This window comes from Cherax quadricarinatus, chromosome 83, assembly GCF_038502225.1.
Source record: "Cherax quadricarinatus isolate ZL_2023a chromosome 83, ASM3850222v1, whole genome shotgun sequence".
NCBI lineage: Eukaryota > Metazoa > Arthropoda > Malacostraca > Decapoda > Parastacidae > Cherax > Cherax quadricarinatus.
Genome location: NC_091374.1, coordinates 1,814,054 through 1,832,703, shown reverse-complemented (window position 1 = coordinate 1,832,703; position 18,650 = coordinate 1,814,054). Strand labels below are relative to the sequence as shown.

General features: G+C 40.2%; 1 long non-coding RNA gene and 1 other non-coding gene across 10 annotated transcripts in view; one reads left to right on the top strand and one right to left on the bottom strand.

The window, feature by feature from the left end:
- LOC128702184 (uncharacterized) overlaps positions 1-8,316 on the bottom strand; it is a 40,474-nt gene extending 32,158 nt beyond the window's left edge. The window contains exons 1-3 of one of the 9 annotated variants that reach the window (XR_011394316.1): positions 7,756-8,316; positions 6,352-6,478; positions 2,461-2,604 (exon numbers count right to left, since the gene is read on the bottom strand). This is a non-coding gene — a long non-coding RNA (uncharacterized lncRNA). Of the gene's footprint in view, positions 1-2,460; positions 2,605-4,707; positions 4,833-6,351; positions 6,479-7,556; positions 7,673-7,755 lie in introns of those variants that run through there. The other 8 variants (XR_011394314.1, XR_008409053.2, XR_011394315.1 and 5 more) reach the window with 8 other exon arrangements.
- Positions 8,317-10,922: 2,606 nt separating this feature from the next.
- TRNAC-GCA (transfer RNA cysteine (anticodon GCA)) lies at positions 10,923-10,994 on the top strand. The gene has a single exon. It is a non-coding gene; the product is annotated as a tRNA-Cys (tRNA).
- Positions 10,995-18,650: the final 7,656 nt, after the last annotated feature.

Here is an 18,650-nt window from a genome sequence, read left to right as displayed (position 1 = left end):
TTCTCATTCGTAACATCCACAATCATCTCTTTCTTATCATTCGCACAACATCCACGCACATTCAGACTTCCCACTTTGACAATTTTCTTCTTATTCTTTTTAGTAATTATTACAGGAAAAGGGGTTATTAGCCCACTGTTCCCGGCATTTTAGTTGACTTTTACAACACGCATGGCTTACGGGGGAAAGATTCTTATTCCACTTCCCCATGGATATAAAAGGAAAAGTAATAAGAACAAGAACTAAGATAAAATCAAAGAAAACTCAGATGAGTGTGTATGAATAAACGTGTACATGTATGTTTAGTGTGACCTAAGTGTAAGTAGAAGTAGCAAGATGTACCTGTAAACTTGCATATTTATGAGACAGACAAAAGACATCAGCAATCCTACCATCATGTAAAACAATTACAGGCTTTCGTTTTACACTCACTGGGCAGGACAGTAGTACCTCCCTGGGTGGCTGCTGTCTACCAACCTACTACCTACACATGTAAACGACAAAAATAATAGCCAAATAATACCAAACAGCAATGAACATATAGGCATTCACCACATATACCATATCAAACAAACATGTACTTAAAATTAATGCATTTGAGAAAGTAACAAGCAAGAAAAATGTAGTATAGCCTTATATGTAATATGACAGAGTGGGTGGTGGAAGGTACTGCTTTTTAATGGGCTACAACAGCTTGAGCTGTATGAGCCCTGTCCCAATGACAATATTTTGTGATGTAAATGGTTTAGAAAACTGACAAGTTGAAGAATGAGACACTTGTGCAACATCTGGGAAACTTTACTTATGTAACATTTTGTCAGCCAGTGACTTCTTCAGTCCAATAAAAAGAAGAACAGCCTGGAGTCAATGTTTTCAGTCCATCAATCTTGACAAGTGTCTCATTCAATGTGACATTTTGTATCTGGGAGATGTGGAGAGGTGCATACTATATATGGGTCAATATGGCTAAGTATGTCATTAGCTGTGGTGGCTCCACAAACCAAATATACAGACAGAAGAATGACAGTCATACCTCCGCCTCAGTGAAGTCCACTAAGCAATATTATTGTTCAATAACTTTCACATCTTACTATCACCTCCAATGTGTTTAACATAAAAATACCTAAATTAAAATAGTTATAACTGACCAAAATTTTTAAAGAGGTGGACCAGTAAGCCAGCGGAAGGCCTCGGCCAGATGACCAAAGCTCCAAAGGCGGGTCATCATCTGACTAAGACCCGCATCAGGAAACACTTGTCCTGTTTCCTGACAAACCTTACCTAACCTAACCTGTGTTTAACACTGCAGTGCAATTATTATAATGTAAAATTCTGGCTTAAAAACCTGCTGGATTAATAATCAAATAAAGATGTCATTATAAACCATACCACGGGCGGGGATAGAACCCACGATTAGAGTCATAAAACTCCAGGCCCACATGCTAGCCACTGGTATGACATGGTTTGTTTGCAATATTGTCATTATGATTTTGTGAGTCATGATGTTATTGTCTAGTGAACTTTTGAGTATTCTTGATATTACTGGGCTGATTATTCTCTTCAAACTTTGGACACAAGTGATTTATATAAACTAGATATTCGTGAGCTATACTGATTTTTGAAAAGGTTCATTAGGTAAGAAATGTGCTGTCTAGTGATTTTCTATTGCTCGATGGGAGGCTCTAAGGACTGTGGAGGGTACCACTTGTGGCCCAGGTTTTGCATGTTACATTTATTCTTATATTTATGGTGTGTAATAGTAAGAGCTTCCTAATGTTATGAAAAGAATAGTGCAATTTTACAAATGGCATTAAGTCAAAGGCATACTGTGTAAGGTCAGATTATGATAAGTTTATTGTACTGTCTCACATTGCCTCCCTGAAAGGAACTTGCCATAGCCGGCTGAACCTCCTTAAAACCCTCGCTCATCTTTCATGGGGGGCAGATCGTCAAACCCTCCTTTGGCTGCATTCAGCCCTAATTTTATCGAAGCTAGATTATGATGACCACATACATTCTGCGACCTCTACTGCAACTCTTTCTAAACTCCAAGAGATACTCAAGAGTACCCTTGTGTTTACTGCAGATCAGAACAATCAGTCAAAACTGTGATATATACAGCAAGCTTCATGTAAAGGCTGGGTGTGTGCTTATTCATGTCTTCAGAACCTACACTGTCATTTAACATTAATAAATATTAGCTATTCTTGACAAATTAATTATTATACCTATCATTTATGGAAGAAATTGACAGATACAGGCTCTAAGGGACAATACTGGGGACAAAACAAATTTAGAGATATCACCTTTACAGAAAATATGGCTCATCCCAAATTAATTTAGGCTAATAGCTTCCCACCACAAGCCTTCCCTTTCCTTCCAAGGATGAACCCTGTAAGATTTTTAATCACACATACTGAAGAGTCTGCATGAATTACAGTACTGTACTACAAAACTTACTTCCAATTATGTTGCAAGTGGAAAGGTTAATCTGCCTGCTCTGAGCAATCTTAAGTGCTATCTGTGGTTAACGCTGGGGTCCCTTCTATTAATTAACTCCTTCATTTCATCTGTAGTCCTATTGACGGAATCCTTACAAACATGCTGAAAATAAGATATTGTGTAATTAGTTCACTGTTTCTTATTCTATATTGATATTCCTATACCATAATTTTTAAACTAATACATTTTGGCAATTTTTTGTTTTATTTAATAAAAAAATAATCATTCTGAATACTATAGGTTTTTTATCCTATCTTTATTTTGGGACTTAGCTACATCCTCATGAAAATCTTTAACTTAGCAGGAAGTTTTTTTGATAAGACACTTATCAACAGTAAATGCATAGTGGTCGCTGCAAACTAGAATGAGGACTTTGCTACTATGGTCAGTATTTTCAACCATTACACTTGAAAAATTTTTTTACACAGATGTTACTTTTCATACATGTCACTGAAAGATTAACCTTGTCAAAATTGTTAGAAATTAAAATTCAAGTACATATATACAACCAAGGCTGCTAGAATTTCCATTTTGGAATACTGCCTATATAAATCAATCCCAGAAGACTCTAAAAAGGCTCCAATATGCAATTCTCTGAAAGAAATATGCACAGGGCAGATGTATATGCTTACATAAGAAATGGTTTAGCCTATAATATTACCCATTTCAATAATCATCTTACTAAAGGTGTCGAGGTTAACTCCCAGACAGTGGGCTTCGGACCCACAGTAAACTATTTCTAAAACCTGCAGGCCAGTGTGCTATCTACTGTACCATGTCATCCTAACTAGACCTGACCAACTGGGTAGGGAAGAAAAAGTTAACATTTAAGAGGTTTTTACAATTCAGAAGTGATATACAGGAGGAAAAGTATATGGAGAGAAAAAAGAGGTTGAAGAGTGCAAAGGGAGTGTCAAAGAGAGCCAATGAGATTGTGAGTGAGGCTTTAACAACAAATTTTGCTGAGAATAAGAAGTTTTCAAAAGAGATTAATAAGCTAAAAATGATTAGAAAATAAACTGATTTAGCACAATTAAAAACAAAAGTTTGGAAAGGTATGTAAAAGAAGGAAATTAAAAGTAAACATAGGAAAGAGCAAGGTGATGAGGATAACAAAAAAAAATTAGGTAATGAAAGATTGGATATCAGATAGGACAGAGTATGGAGGAAGTGAATGTATTCAGATATTTGGGAGTGGACTTGTCAGAAGATGGGTCTATGAAAGATGAGGTGAATCACAGAATTGATGAGAGGGGAAAAAAAGACGAGTAGTGCACTGAGGAGTCTGTGGAGACGAAGAACGTCATTCAAGGAAGCAAAGAGGGAAATGTATGAGAGTATAGTGGTACCAACACTCTTATGTGGCTGTGATGCATGGGTGATGACTTGAAAAAAAAAAGAGATGGCTGGAAGCAGTTTAGCTGTCGTGTCTGAGGGCAATGTGTAGTGTGAATATAATGCAGAGAATCCATAGCTTAGCGATTAGGAGGAGCTGTGGGGATTTTAAAAGTACATGCAGTATTATCCAGAGGGCAGAGGAGAGGTTGTTGAGGTGGTCTAGACAATTAGGGGTTGGAACAAAGTAGAATGACTTGGAGGGCATATAAATCTCAAGTGGAAGGAAGGTGAGGTAAGGGTCATCCTAGGAAAGGCTGGAGGGAGGGGTAAAGGAGGTTTAGACTACCAGCAAGCATGTGTGAGCATGTTAGACAGGAGCAAATGGAGGCAAATGGATTTTATAATGTGACGTTCTGTTGGAGTGTTAGCAAAGTAACATTTATGAAGGGAATCAGGGAAACCGGTTAGCCAGACTTGAGTCCTGGAGTTAGGAAGCACAGTGCCTGCACTCTGAAGGAGGGGTGTTGATATATTACAGTGTACCCGCAGTGATATGTTGTAGGTGTACCTCTATCAAGACAGTGATGGAATGAAGGGTGATGAAAGAGTTTCTTGTTTTTCAGGGTCACCCTGCCTTGGTGGAAAATGGGCAATGTGTTAAAAAAAAGCAAAAAAAAAGGGGAAGATGTAAGATGGGGAGGTGGAAGTACAGTGGACCCCCGGTTAACGATATTATTTCATTCCAGAAGTATGTTCAGGTGCCAGTACTGACCGAATTTGTTCCCATAAGGAATATTGTGAAGTAGAATAGTCCATTTCAGACCCCTAAACATACACGTACAAACGCACTTACATAAATACACTTACATAATTGGTCGCATTGGGAGGTGATCGTTAAGCGGGGGTCCACTGTCCTGGGAAGACTGAGGGGATACCTTGAAGAGCAGCAGTTTCCTGTTTGGCAGGTGGGTATAACATCTTACAGAGTAACAAGAGAGCCAGATGTGAGTGTGGGGAAAGTGCTGGGACAGATGGGATTAAGATAACGATACAGGCAGGTGAGAATATAGTGTTGAAGTGGTTGGTGTATTTGTTCAGTATATGCATAAAAGAGGAGAAGGTACCGAAGGATTGGTAAAGAGCATGCATAGTTCCTCTGCATAAGAAAAAAAGGTGACAAGAGTGAATGTAAGAAGTATAGGGGAATAAGCCTGTTAGGTATACTGGGTAATTTTTTTTTTTTTAACACACCGGCCATTTCCCTCTGAGGCAGGGTGGCCAAAAAAAAAAAAGAAGAAATGCTTTCACCATCACTCACTCCATCACTGTCTTGTGAGAGGGACACCAATGGTAAAATTATTATTGAAAGAATTAAGGTTAAGACAGTAGGACTGCAAAGGAACAAGCAGGATTTAGGAAGGGTAGGTAATATGTAGAACAAATGTTTACAGTGAAGCATATAAGTGAATGGAATGTAGATAAAGGCAAGAAGCTTTTTTTGGTGCATTTTTGGAGTTAGAAAAGGCATATGACAGGGTGGATAGAAGAGCATCGTGGCAAAGACTGGAAATGCATGGAGGAGGTAATAGCTTACATCTAAGGTTTTTTAGTAACTGGTATACACTTCATATAGTGAAGTACAGTAAAACCTTGATTTAATGGACCCCAATTTCACAATTTCAAATTTAATGTACAAAATCTGTGGCTGGGCAATGTCTGGAAGCAATGGACAAAGTCCTTTAAATCCAGAATTGTCTGTTATTCTTAAAGTCCACCAGATACATATATTCATTTTGGATTGAACAAAGTTTGCTACATCAGTATACATTTCTTTTATAGACAATTCTGGATGTAATGAACTTTCCATCATTGCTGTGATCTGCAGGGTACATTTATTTTTGGACTGAATACCAATTAAAATACAATAATAATAATATATCTCTATTTCTACAAGTACATGTACAAAGTATACAAGCCTAGCTGACATCAATGACATACTACTACACAGAAAGCCGCTTGTTATGCAGAGTATTTCGGGCAAATTAGGTTAGTTTTGTCCCAGGATGCGACGCACACCAGTCAACTAACACCCAGGTATCCATTTTATACTGATGGGTGAACATGGACAGCAGGTATCTTATGGAAACATGTCCTAATGTTTACCAGCCGTACCGGAGATTTCAACTCTGGACCTCAGTGTGTGAGCTGAGTGCGCTAGCGATCAAGCTACGGGGCATCTAAATTGACTTTAATGGATTCCCCCCCTTCCCCCTATTAGTCAGTTAAATTGACTACCTTTGTGATTACCTATTAGTAGCTAAAAAAGGAAGCAAAGCTTGTGGAACAAAGTTCAGTATTTAAATTAATCAAACTTTTTTAAAGCTGCCACTGGTTGTACAACCATTTTGATGTGAAACAAAACTTTCTAATGTCTTTTCGACAACTTGCTTATCTAGTTTAGCGTTTGGCCGACAAGTTGATAAATTAGACGCATGTGCAACACTTGGGTACCTTTAATGAGGAAACGTTTCACCACACAGTGGCTTCATCAGTCCATACAAAGGAGAATCGTGAAGAACAGGAGGAGTATGACGTAATCAGTCCCTCAGCCTTGAGTCGATGTAATTAGTCCATCAATCTTGAAAAGGATACAGTATATGCACGTATAAATAAAAAATTACTTGTATATAGCAAATATACTCTCAGAATATAGGCTAGATCATTCCTTATGAAAGTACACACACGCACACCATTGCCTTGTATATTAATATGCTAAAATTATAATTTGTAAAAGTTTTTGGAATGTTTAATTTGGCAATGATAAAGAGCCCTAGAGAAAGCAATCATTTCCTTTTTATCATGAGGATCCCATCAGGAAGGAAATCATGAAGAATTAAAAAGTATTTAAACCTATAAAATCATTCAGCGCTTTCGACAACAGTCATACCAGTTAGTTTAATATCTTCATTATGTATCCCATACCCATTCTACGGGTGGTAGTCAAAAGATTACTTTAGCACACAATGGGTCCAGGGACCGGGTCACAAAATTTTCATAACTGAACAAGCTACAGTGGTAATGAACTATACGTTTATATCTGGTCACAATCGTAATGAGTTATTTATGCAGACATGAATTAGGTCAAAGGTGGCCCGGTGGCCTGGTGGCTAAAGCTCCCACTTCACACACGGAGGGCCTGGGTTCGATTCCCGGCGGGTGGAAACATTTCGACACGTTTCCTTACACCTGTTGTCCTGTTCACCTAGCAGCAAATAGGTACCTGGGTGTTAGTCGACTGGTGTGGGTCGCATCCTGGGGGACAAGATTAAGGACCCCAATGGAAATAAGTTAGACAGTCCTCGATGACACACTGACTGTCTTGGGTTATCCTGGGTGGCTAACCCTCAGGGGTTAAAAATCCGAACGAAATCTTATCTTATCTTATCTTACCAACACTCACAGGTTAAAACTATAATACAAAAATAACAATTCAAAATAACTCAAAAAAGTAAATGCTAACACACTAAGTTAAAAATAACCCAGTGTACCATTTGGGTTATTGTAAAAAAACCTCCAAGTATCTTAGTTACTGCAAGGTAAACTACACCACCAGGTGTTAGACTGAGCCATAAGTCTCACCCATTAAGTACATCTATTTAGGTATACGTATACATAGGCACAATTATCATACATAGTAACGTGTGAAAATTACCCACCACAATAACCCCCAAAAAATCAAAGTGACTTATTTCCACTGGATTCCTAGAAGAATTTTACCAAAATCCTTCATGTACCACCAAGCACAATACACTGAGTTACAGCCAACCACTGAAAATGCATCCTACTGCCATTTTTGGGCTATTTTAGATTAAATCTACATAATTTACTACCAGTGACAGCTTAATAACATCTCACCTGATGGTCTTGTTAGGGGTCTTAAGGGGCACCAAGTTCCACCGTCTAATGACATTTTCATTTTTCCACTAAAATCTAACCTTGTCCATAATTAATATCACATTTGCTTTGTTTTATTAAGTGAAGTCTAAAATCTTTCCTTAATTCATGGTATAACTTAAATATTTGATGACAATTGTGTTGTAGAGGTGTGAGCAAAGTTCACACATCTACAACACAACTGTCATTAAATATTTAATTATACCATGATAGTAATTATGGACAAGGTAGATTATAGTGGGAAAATGAACTTGTTAATGGAAGACTAAAATTGCTGAAGTCATATAACAATGGTTATAAATGACAATAATTTTTAAAGGGGTGGACCGGTAAGCCAGTGGAAGGCCTCGGTCAGATGACCAAAAGCTCCAAAGGCGGGTCATCATCTGACTAAGACCCGCGTCAGGAAACATTTGTCCTGTTTCCTGACGAACCTTACCTAACCTAACTTAATGGAAGACTGGGGTACTTAGGTGCCTCTTAATGGTCACTGACTGGTTCAGTCTCCTGCTGCTGTACTGGCAAGAAGTGAGTTTATTTAGGTACAGGTACACATAATTAGTTACATAAATAATCATACACTGCAATATGTGTAAATTACTTAGGATAACTAAAAAAAAGTCAGATAAAGTGACTTATTTCCATTGGAGTGATAAAGGAACAGTGAAGAGGATTTTTTTATTTTAATCACAGGGAAGCGCTAAACCCATAGGGTTATACAGCGCATGTGGCGGGGATGGAAGGTATTCAGGATCAATTCAGGGAACTGGAGCACAGATCCAATTCCCTAGATCAAGAGCCTCTCACCAGCATCAAGGAACCTCCCTTGAGGGGACAGTGAAGAGGAATCTCCTAGTGGAAATAAGTCACTTTATATGATTTTTCGGGTTATCCTGGGCAATTCTTCAAGAAATGTCAAAGTATTTTATCCAGCTTACACCTGCTGTGGCTGTTCACCTAGGGGTGGGTAGACTGCATTTTCTTGGACTGCAAGAAGGCCCTCGACACAGTTCCTCACAAGAGATTAATCCAAAAGCTTGAGGATCAGGCAGAAATAACAGGAAAGGCACTGCAATGGATCAAAGAATACCTGAGAGGAAGGAAACAAGGAGTAATGGTACATGACGAGGTGTCAGAGTGGGCGCCTGTGACGAGCGGGGTTCCCCAATGGTCAGTCCTAGGACCTGTGCTGTTTCTGGTAAAAGCTGGCTAAAGCTCCCGCTTCACACACGGAGGGCCCGGGTTCGATTCCCGGCGGGTGGAAACATTTCGACACGTTTCCTTACACCTGTTGTCCTGTTCACCTAGCAGCAAATAGGTACCTGGGCGTTAGTCGACTGGTGTGGGTCGCATCCTGGGGGACAAGATTAAGGACCCCAATGGAAATAAGTTAGACAGTCCTCGATGACGCATTGACTTTCTTGGGTTATCCTGGGTGGCTAATCCTCCGGGGTTAAAAATCCGAACGAAATCTTATCTTATAGGTGTCCCTGTTTGCAGACAATGTGAAGGTAATGCGAAGATTGCAAGTGGATGAGGATCAGGTGGGACTACAAAGGAATCTGGACAGTCTGCAGGCCTGGTTTACCTGGAGTTTACCTGGAGAGAGTTCCGGGGGTCAACGCCCCCGCGGCCCGGTCTGTGACCAGGCCTCCTGGTGGATCAGAGCCTGATCAACCAGGCTGTTGCTGCTGGCTGCACGCAAACCAACGTACGAGCCACAGCCCGGCTGATCAGGAACTGACTTTAGGTGCTTGTCCAGTGCCAGCTTGAAGACTGCCAGGGGTCTGTTGGTAATCCCCCTTATGTGTGCTGGGAGGCAGTTGAACAGTCTCGGGCCCCTGACACTTATTGTATGGTCTCTTAACGTGCTAGTGACACCCCTGCTTTTCATTGGGGGGATGGTGCATCGTCTGCCAAGTCTTTTGCTTTCGTAGTGAGTGATTTTCGTGTGCAAGTTCGGTACTAGTCCCTCTAGGATTTTCCAGGTCCAACAATTGGCTCCTGGAGTTTAACCCCACCAAGTGTAAAATCATGACGACTGGAGAAGGTGAGAGAAGACTGCAGACAGAGTACAGGCTACGGGGAGGGGAGCAAAGACTGCGAACCTCACTCAAGGAAAGGGATCTTGGAGTGAGTATAATGCTGAGCACATCTGAGACATATCAACCAAATAACTGCTGCAGCATATAGGCGCCTGGCAAACCTAAGAATAGCATTTAGACACCTGGGTAAGGACTCATTTAAGACTCTGTACACCGTGTATGTCAGGTCCATATTGGAGTATACAGCACCAGTATGGAACCCACACCTGGTCAAACACGTCAAGAAATTAAAGAAGGTGCAAAAGTTTGCAACAAGACTAATCCCGGAGCTAAGAGGTATGTCATACCAGGAGAGGTTAAAGGAAATCAACCTGATGGCGCTGGAGGACAGGAGACATAGGTGACACATGAGAGACATAAAATACTATGAGGAATTGACAGGGTGGGTAAGGACAGGATGTGCCAGAGATGTGACACAGTAACAACGGGTCACAACAGGAAGTTGAGAACTCAGATGAGTCACAGGGATGCTAGGAAGAATTTCTTCAGCCATAGAGTTGTCAGGAAGTGGAATAATCTGGAGAGTGATGTAGTGGAGGCAGGATTCATATATAGCTTTAAGAAGAGGTACGACTTGGAGCAGGGAGAGTGAAGATAAGGACCTAGTAGTGTCCAGAGTAGGGGCAGAGCCAGGAGCTGTAAACCGACCCCTGCAACCACAAATAGGTGAGTACACACAAATGGGGCCAGGAGCTGTCACTTGACCCCTGCAACTAAATATAGATGAGTATAAGCAAGTACATGGTCACAGTAACACTCAAATACAATATTAATCACATAAAGTATTAAACATATAGTGTTAAATATATAAAATGTTGAACATATAACATTAATCACATATAGTACTAAACATATACAATGTTAAACACATATACAATCTAACTGTTTTTGGATTATCCTAGGGAATCTACACATACATTATGTGTGACAATATATGTAACTATTTACATGTACCTATATCTGAAGAAACTTAAACATTTACAGTATTAAACATATATAATATATATAAGAAGGTTGTGCACCGGGGGTGTAGCTCAGTGGTAGAGCATTCGACTGCAGATCGAGAGGTCCCCGGTTCAAACCCGGGCGCCCCCTCTTTTTATTTTTTTGTGGGGCCGGGGGGGGAGGGGGTATTGCCTACTTTCAAGAATGATATAAGTAAAATTATCTGAAATGTTTATTTATAGGTAAGGGATAATGACTTCTACTAAGAATGCTGCTGTTGGAATATCAGATATAGAATGTAAATGTTTGCAATGATCAGTATAATGTGGATTATCGCTAATATGGGATATAAAATATTATTGGTGTTGTTATATTTACCGGTTAAGTGATAAACTGTAGGGTGATGAAGGTTGATCCTTGGATCAAGAGCCCTTTGTCCCAGGATGGGTATTATAATGCAAATTTCTGTATAACTTGAAGAAAAAATTCTAAAATACAGTTATGTAAATGCACACTCAACAATATCTTCAGCAGATGAAGAGGATCCCAGAAAGTGATCGAAATAAACAGTAGTAGTGGTGGTAGTAGTAGTAGTAGTAGTAGTAGTAGTAGTAGTAGTAGTAGTAGTAGTAGTAGTAGTAGTAGTAGTAGTAGTAGTAGTAGTAGTAGTAGTAGTAGTAGTAGTGGTGGTGGAAATAGTAGTAGTGGTAGTGGTAGTAGTGGAAAATTAAGGAGGAGGAGCCAGTCAATGTTACAAAGAAAGGGGAGCACTGCAAGGGAGCTAGGTGCCCACAAGGGTGATAGGTGCCCACAAGGGAGATAGGTGCCCACAAGGGAGCTAGGTGCCCACAAGGGAGCTAGGTGCCCACAAGGGAGCTAGGTGCCCACAAGGGAGCTAGGTGCCCACAGAGAGAGAGAGAGCAAGTGCACAGAGATGGGGGGAAGGGGAATAGGGAGAAGAAGAAAAATAAGGAATCAGGTTAAGTCACGGGTGTTGTGAAGTTTGGAGCATTTTACAATGTAGTGGGAGAGGAAGGCATCTACAGAGACGAAGCCAGGACTAAGATTCTCCTCAGCCCGGCGAGGAGAGAGAAAATATTAGTGTACCTTGCAAAAGAACTTAGGTAATTCAGTTTTCTTTGAGCAAGAGGGTTTGTTTTGATCTGGAACGTTCAATGTTTTCTTTATATTATTGCCTTGTTAAACCATACATCCTTCCTTGTTGATTATGTAGTCTTTATTTTTATCTTAAATGAAGCCAGGCAGACGACATGATTTTTTTTTAATTCATCACAGAATGGTATTATTCCACTATAAATTTCCCCAGCGAAGTCTGGCAACCATGGCACTTGTAAACATGACCGTTATGTAAGATTTTAGCGCATTGGTATGTATATTTACGTAATTTAAAGACATTACTACGGTGAATTGTGTAGCTTGCTAAATCTGGGTATAGTAAGCACAGTATAATAGCAAGACCTATAGTAAATGGGAAAATAATTAAAATGAGTGTTTTGGCAATACCCCGGCTCATTCTCCTTTCAACGTAGCAACTCATCCCGAGGCCTGGACGCTGGCTTCACTTACCAGCCTTCCTGTCTAGTACTCCAGACACCGCTGGCTTCACTTGCCAGCCTTCCTGTCTAGTACTCCAGACACCGCTGGCTTCACTTGCCAGCCTTCCTGTCTAGTACTCCAGACACTGCTGGCTTCACTTGCCAGCCTTCCTGTCTAGTACTCCAGACACTGCTGGCTTCACTTGCCAGCCTTCCTGTCTAGTACTCCAGACACCGCTGGCTTCACTTCCCAGCCTTCCTGTCTAGTACTCCAGACACCGCTGGCTTCACTTGCCAGCCTTCCTGTCTAGTACTCCAGACACCGCTGGCTTCACTTGCCAGCCTTCCTGTCTAGTACTTCAGACACCGCTGGCTTCACTTGCCAGCCTTCCTGTCTAGTACTCCAGACACCGCTGGCTTCACTTGCCAGCCTTCCTGTCTAGTACTCCAGACACCGCTGGCTTCACTTGCCAGCCTTCCTGTCTAGTACTCCAGACACTGCTGGCTTCACTTGCCAGCCTTCCTGTCTAGTATTCCAGACACTGCTGGCTTCACTTGCCAGCCTTCCTGTCTAGTACTCCAGACACTGCTGGCTTCACTTGCCAGCCTTCCTGTCTAGTATTCCAGACACTGCTGGCTTCACTTGCCAGCCTTCCTGTCTAGTATTCCAGACACTACTGGCTTCACTTGCCAGCCTTCCTGTCTAGTATTCCAGACACTGCTGGCTTCACTTGCCAGCCTTCCTGTCTAGTATTCCAGACACTGCTGGCTTCACTTGCCAGCCTTTCTGTCTAGTACGACAGAAACATGTATCCCCATTGGTGATGAACAAATTACTGAAAACGGGACACCACAAGCATACCTCTGCTCCTTTAGCTATATAATATATATATATATATATATATATATATATATATATATATATATATATATATATATATATATATATATATGTATATATATATATATATATATATATATATATATATATATATATATATATATATATATATATATATATATATATATATATATATGTATATATATATATATATATATATATATATATATATATATATATATGTATATATATATATATATATATATATATATATATATATATATATATATATATATATATATATATATATATACATGTATATATATATATAATCATGATTACATATAGTAATCACTAGTATATACACGTGGAAAGTAAGTTTTATTCGGGTTAAAGACTCACATACATAGGCTGATCACATTAACATGGCTCTGCTCCTGTATATACTACTTGGTAATCACGAACTCACTCACGCACACTAAAAATCTGTATGTGGACTCCCAAGGGTGAAAGAACCCCAGGTATTATGATCCTACTCTACCTACCTGGAGTCTAATTGGAGGTTATTCCGGGGATCAACGCCCCCGCGGCCCGGTCCATGACCAAGCCTCCTGGTGGATCAGGGCCTGATCAACGAGGCTGTTACTGTTGGCCGCACTTAGTCCAACGTACGAACCATAGCTCGGCTGATCCGGCACCGACTTTAGGTATCTGTCCAGCTCCCTCTTGAAGACAACCAGGGGTCTATTGGTAATTCCCCTTATGGCTGGTGGGAGGCTGTTGAACAGTCTTGGGCACCGGACACTTACTGTGTTTTCTCTTAGTGTGCTAATGGCGCCCCTACTTTTCACTGGGGGTATGTTGCATCGCCTGCTAAGTCTTTTGCTTTCGTATGGAGTGATTTCTGTGTGCAGATTAGCGACCAGTCCCTCCAGGATCTTTCATGTACAGATTATGATGTATCTCTCTCGCCTGCGCGCCAGTGAGTACAAGTCAAGTGCTTCTAAGCGTTCCCAGTAGTTAAGATGTTTGATGGAGCTTATACGTGCAGTAAAGGTTTTCTGTACATTCTCTAGATCTGCAATTTCACCTGCCTTGAATGGAGATGTCAATGTACAGCAGTATTCCAGCCTGGAGAGTACACGTGATTTAAAAAGGATCATCATTTGCTTGGTATCTCTTGTCTTGAATGTTCTCATTATCCATCCTATCAGTTTTCTAGCAGATGTGATAGTCTCGCTGGTTGTAGGTTAAAAGATGGGGAAGGAACTCAACCCCACGAGTACAACTAAATGAGTACATACTGATGAGAGCAACTAGGTGAGTACATACTGATGAGTACAACTATGTGAGTACATACTGATGAGAACAACTAGGTGAGCACATACTGATGAGTATAACTATGTGAGTACATACTGATGAGAGCAAGTAGATGAGTACATACTGATGAGTACAACTATGTGAGTACATACTGATGAGAACAACTAGGTGAGCACATACTGATGAGTACAACTATGTGAGTACATACTGATGAGAGCAAGTAGATGAGTACATACTGATGAGTACAACTATGTGAGTACATACTGATGAGTACAACTATGAGAGTACATACTGATGAGTACAACTAGGTAAGTACATACTGATGAGTATAACTAGGTGAATACATACTGATGAGCCCAACTAGATGAGTACAACTATGTGAGTACATACTGGTGAGTGCAACTAGGTGAGCACATACTGACGAGTACAACTAGGTGAGTATACATGGGTACAACTAATAAGTATACACTGGTGACTCCAATTAGGTTAGTCCACACTGGATGAGTACAAATAAGTACACACATAAGAGCACACGAGTACAACCAGTTGAATACACACACACACACACAGGAGCTTGGACTCGACCCCTGCAACCTCAACTAGATGAGTACACACACACATATTGGTTATTTATTGTATATTTTAATATGTAAAGCGTTTAAATAAGCTTCATCCTACGCTTTGTGTAATCCCAGAGATAAATGTTAGTTCCAGCCTTTGTATTGTGCTCATGTATTGTTCCTTAGGGAAAATACACATTCAATTTAATAATTAAATTATTTGTTCTTTAGTAATGTATTTGTCATATGAGATTATTTTTATCGTAGCCCTCAGTCAGAGGACACATAACTATTGGAGAAAGTATGCATTTATAATAAGAAAAAAATGAGAGTATTGATGTAAATGGGGACGAATGTAAACATGTCGAGGTCGATTCCTAGAGAAGGGATTCGGACGAGTCCATGTAGGTTATCAACCCACTGGGAGTAGGGGGGGGGGGGAATCATGGATTGCCAAAAGTCGAAGGATAAAAAAAATGCGGCCTATATATATACGCATGTTAAGTTTAAAGAACGGGTCTATGTGTACCTTTGTCGCTGTTATATATATGTTACATACCTGTCAGTTATTTGATTATTGTTCTAAATAAGGCAGAAAGCTCTGAATAGGTTGTTAAATGGCGCCACCATTCAGTTATTGCCTGGTCGTGACGTGTATCATGGAGACCGGTCTTGCTGTCTAACAGGCATTGTTTTGAAATATTCCAAAGCTACCAACATCTTCACTTTGCGTATGGTTGGGCTGTATACACATACTTGACCATAGTTCAGTAAGCACAATCGTTTTAACTAAATAAAATTTCCATTTCTTTAATATTGTGCTAATTTAAATGTATATAATGATTTTACAATACAGATGTTTATAATGCGTGGGAATACTAGGTCTAATTTATTTATTATACAATCATTTAAAAAATAAAAGGTTAACAAGATTTAAATTATATATAGTGTCATGGATGAGTGCACTCCCTTTCTAGGAAGGGTCTTTCTGCGCGGCAGGTTGAGGTGTTTACGTCTATTTTTTCCCGACGCACGGCCCCAGGCAGGAGTATTACTCCGCAGTGTTTACATCTACGTACCGTGTGAATTTTTGTTATCTTGAATAATTTTGCTCTTAATATGAAGTCTGTGTATTTAAAACCCACTGTATAGTTTAAGGTAATGTTGTATTTCTCCTTAAAAGCTCAAAATTCCCGAGTTCTTGCAAAAGGTGACTAGGAACTACATTACCACGCGGATGGATATATGTGCGCTACTTACTATCACACCAAAACAAACGGCCATCGACTGCACTCGCCAGGCGAGTTTCACTGAGGAAGGTTTGCAGAGCGTGTGCTAACCGGACACAATAACAACCTCAAAATGCCTAGCAAAGAGGAGTTGTGTTTCCTATCAGAAGCCAAGGCAACCACCACACAAGACTTTCTATCCAGAGACATTGATGATTTAGTGTTAGAAATTAAAGAAAACTTGAGATTAAAGTCTCGACCGGCGCACTTAAGTGGTGGAAAGGCACGGACACGAGCGTCACCGTACAGTGTCCCATCCCGGACTGAAAGCAAATGTGGTTGTTGTGACGGTCGACGATGTATCCGACGGGGGATTGCGACCAGAAGAAGTTCTGACGACCCATATGAAGCTCTTCAAGAATTATTGAAGGATGGTGACCTCATCAAAGAAGCAGTACGTAGGCTTCAACTTGGACTGTCGCCTAAACAACGGGTGTATTATGACTCAGACGAACTCAGAACACCGCCTTACCCCTTTGACCATATAGAGGTTTGATCGAGTCTAGTTACTAGTGCTGCCACGTCTCCCCCGCCTTTGGACCATGTAGGTTTGTACCTGCCATCACCAAGTGTTACCAATAACACTAAGTCGCTCATGTGAGTGTGTGTGTGGAATGCCTTGCGCGAGGAGCTGGAGTCTGCTGTGGTTGTGAATCGAGCAAGTTTGTTCTTCACACGTCATTAAACGTCTTCGACGAGCAGCAGCTAAGAAGAGAGCCGAACTGTGATCCTGCAGAACCATGTAGTGGGAGCTGTCTGCTCTCCTGCTTCTGTTGTCTCCTTGGATCACCACCATCCTACAAAGGAATTTAGTACAAAACACCGTGACATGTTTGAATTACTGTGATTCCTGTACGTGTGAGTGTTAAACAACTAATGTCCATCGAATGCATTCTTCATAACGCGAATGTCTCCCGTCCAGAGCACTGAAATACGCATGTCAGCAGTAGAAAGCATAGATGATTTACTAGTGAGGGTATTAGTTCTCCACGGTGAAGAAAGAAGACTCAGGATACAACAACTTTAAGAAGCAGGACGTTCGGAGGACCTGAACAGTTAGGTACCGTAACAACAGACGCCGGCTTTCCTTGAAGCCCAAGTCATGGCCAGAACAAGTGGCTTGTGGTGACCAAATGTACGGGGTTACGGTTGACTTACAACTTTTCTGATCTCACAGTGTGTGCTTGTGTCAATAGACGGATCTGATACTATTTTTTCCCGAATATTAGTACTTTAACTTCTTCATAAACCTTGAAGTTCGTGTGATCAAAACTGTGCGATGTTTGTAGCTCTAGAATAAATAAAGACCTCAACAAATTGTTTGTATCCAATGCCGTGGTGTAAGAAGGTGTTATTTTGATTTACATTCATACGAATGTGCATTTAAATAGGGCCAATCAAGAATAAATTATATTTTAAATCCTAAAAGGCGTTGACATTCTAAATTATTAAATTAATTTCATTTGGAAACATTTCTATTTATTATGGATTGATGTCACGAGTGCAAAATTTTGAGTATACAAAGTTCCACTGCTAGTACAAATATCCCCACTTTAATGTTTTGGAGCTCAGGTTTTCAGTTAATGCTTCTTTTAAGTTAACTTTTTACATCATAGTGTAATGGTGGTGGTACAAAATCATGCCACCGAAATACCTAACTGATTATTGCTCACATTGTTCTCCCATCACAATATTGTTCGAGGCACTTCCTATACATTGTTATATGCATTTGTGTAGGGTATGCAGCTGGCGGTAATCGTTGGTAATAATTGATAGTGGAATCTTTGTGGGTGGTGTATAGGCCTGCAAAGACGGTAGTCCTGCCTCTCTGCTGCGACTGACATACTTCGCCAAGATCAATAGCTGTAGTCAACTTGCTGTAGGAGCACCACCCACCGCACACATCCATGCTCTTGACGGTGTTAAGGTGGCCTCAGCGTCAGGGAAGCTTATTGTATGGTAATAAATCATTGTATCAATTTTGCAATAGTACTCTTACTTCAGGAACCACATTGTATTATGTCTAAATATCGTTTTTCTCCTTTTTATTTATTGTATTTAAACTTGAGCTCAGATTTTTTGGAACATAGATGTATGTAGCGAAACCCTGTTTGTACAAATATTTTTTTAGTCAATTCCATCGACTATTGGGAGTATTGTGAATGAATGTAACGACGGAAGTTATTGTTGGTCTGAATGATCTTCCTCAATGTTATAGATACATGTGTAGTCACTTAATA